Source organism: Octopus bimaculoides, chromosome 7 (assembly GCF_001194135.2).
Source record: "Octopus bimaculoides isolate UCB-OBI-ISO-001 chromosome 7, ASM119413v2, whole genome shotgun sequence".
NCBI classification, from domain to species: domain Eukaryota; kingdom Metazoa; phylum Mollusca; class Cephalopoda; order Octopoda; family Octopodidae; genus Octopus; species Octopus bimaculoides.
Window position 1 is genome coordinate 16,190,252 of NC_068987.1, and position 2,143 is coordinate 16,192,394.

General features: G+C 38.8%; 1 protein-coding gene across 3 annotated transcripts in view; it reads left to right on the forward strand.

The window, feature by feature from the left end:
* Positions 1-2,143, forward strand: part of LOC106873381 (serine-rich adhesin for platelets) — a 165,298-nt gene that overhangs the window by 53,415 nt on the left and 109,740 nt on the right. The gene's annotated exons all lie outside the window — the stretch shown is intronic.

Genomic DNA, 2,143 nt, shown 5'->3' on the forward strand with positions numbered 1-2,143 from the left:
AGTACTCTTTCTTATAGGTGCATGTGTAGCTGTATGGTTAAGAAATTTGCTTCTCAACCTGATGGTTACAGGTTCAGTTCCACTACGTGGCACCTTGGGCAAATGTCTTCTATGACAGTGATATTTGCGTACAGTTATGACACAATGCCAAGACAAGACACATGCAGATACATACGCACACGATAATGTGTGTATGTGTTTGTGATTGTGTGTTTGCATGTGTCTTGTCTTGGCATTGTGTCATAGTTCCAAATAAGTGTCTCTGCATATTTCTTGTCTTGGCATTGTGTCATAGTTGTAAACAAGCGTTGTCATTCAAGCAGTGTTGTTCATTTCCAATATTCTGTGAAAACCTGTCTGGCCATAGGGTAATATTACCTTGCTTAGAAACAGGTGAAAGTTAGCAACAGGAAAGGCACCCAGCTGTAGAAATTCTGTCTGACCCATGCAAGCTTGGAACAATAGATGTTAAAACGATGATATCTATCTATCTAGGACATAAATTATCTTTCCAGTGTTTTTTTTTTTTTTTTTTTTTTTTTTGTAGTTGTTGATATCCAAACTTTTGAAAGAGTTAAAAAAAATCTTATATTGGTAACCAACCCAATTTCTCTGTAAAGCTTCTTAAATCTGTGTTTTTTAGGATGTTTTGTCAATTTGTGTGCGTGGATAGGTAAAGTTGTTTATAGCTTGGCTTGTGTTACCAACGCTAAGCAGGAAATACGAACAGTGTCTTGCTGTGTGCCACTTAAATTGCATGGTATGTGTTATGTGTTACATTTCTTATACTGCACTTACAGAAATGTTAATTAACGAGGCTGATTTCGTTTACCTGCCATTGTTAATGTGGTAACTGTTATGGATAGGGCATGGAAAACGATGTATTGCGATTTTGGAATTGTGTTCTTGTGCAGCTGCTTGCAGCCAACTGCTGCAAATGTTCAGAATGATGCATGGTGGGTGACCTAAAACTGCATCTTGACTGTGGTGGTAGTATTAAAAATGGTATTGAATTAGTCGTGATAGCGTTAATGGTGATGCTGATAAGGTGGCGGCAGTGTGGTGTGATGCTGTCTGCTGTGGTGGTGGTGCTGCCTGCGGTGGTAGGCGGGGTGCTGCTGGTGATTTTGGTAGTGGTAGGATGAAGGATATTACTGGTGATCGTTGTAGTAGGAGATGGTGGTAGTGGTAGTAGCAAGGATATTGCTTGTGGTTTTGATGGTAGTAGTAGTGGAAATATTAGTGGTTGTTGTGGTGGCAGTAGTAGTGGAAATATTAGTGATTGTTGTGGTGGTAGTAGTAGTGGAAATATTAGTGATTATTGTGGTGGTAGTAGTAGTGGAAATATTAGTGATTATTGTGGTGGTAGTAGTAGTGGAAATATTAGTGGTTGTTGTGGTGGTAGTAGTAGTGGAAATATTAGTGGTTGTTGTGGTGGCAGTGGTAGTAGTTGCTGCTGGTTTTGATGGTGAAAGTAGTAGTAGTGAAAATATTAGTGGTGATTGTTGTGGTGGTGGTGGTGGTGGTGGTAGTAGTAGTAGTCGTGATTGTGGTTTTAATGGTGAAAGTAGTGGTGGAAATATTGGGGGTTGTCATGGTAGTAGTATAGGGAATATTGCTTGTAGTTGTGTTAATGGTAGTAGTAATGGGTATATTGCTGTGGTTGTAGTGATGGTATGGGAAATACTGCTGGTTACTGTGTGGTGGTGCAGGTGGTAGTAGTAATAATAATAATAATAATAGAAATATTGCTAATGGTTGTAGTGATGGTGGTAGTAGTAATTGTAGCAGTTAGGGTGTATTGCTTTGTGGATGTGGTGTTAGAAGAGGTACTGGTGGCAGCAGTGTGTTATGTAGTAGTAGTAGTAGTGGTGGTGGTGGTATGGTAGTGGTGTTGGTTCTGATTGAGCTTAGATTTCATGTAACTGTTAAAATTACAGAGTAAATTTCTTACTTAGGCAGTACCATGTATCTGTTACACACACACACACATGAACACAAAGTCCTTGTCTGTTAACCCCCCTCCACCTGAACAGCTGCCAGATTATAGAAATAAATTTATTTCAAGTTTTTTAAATGATACATCACTCAGTTGTGTAATTATATAAAAAGGTAAGATAGTGTCATTTTAATTTGATGCCAG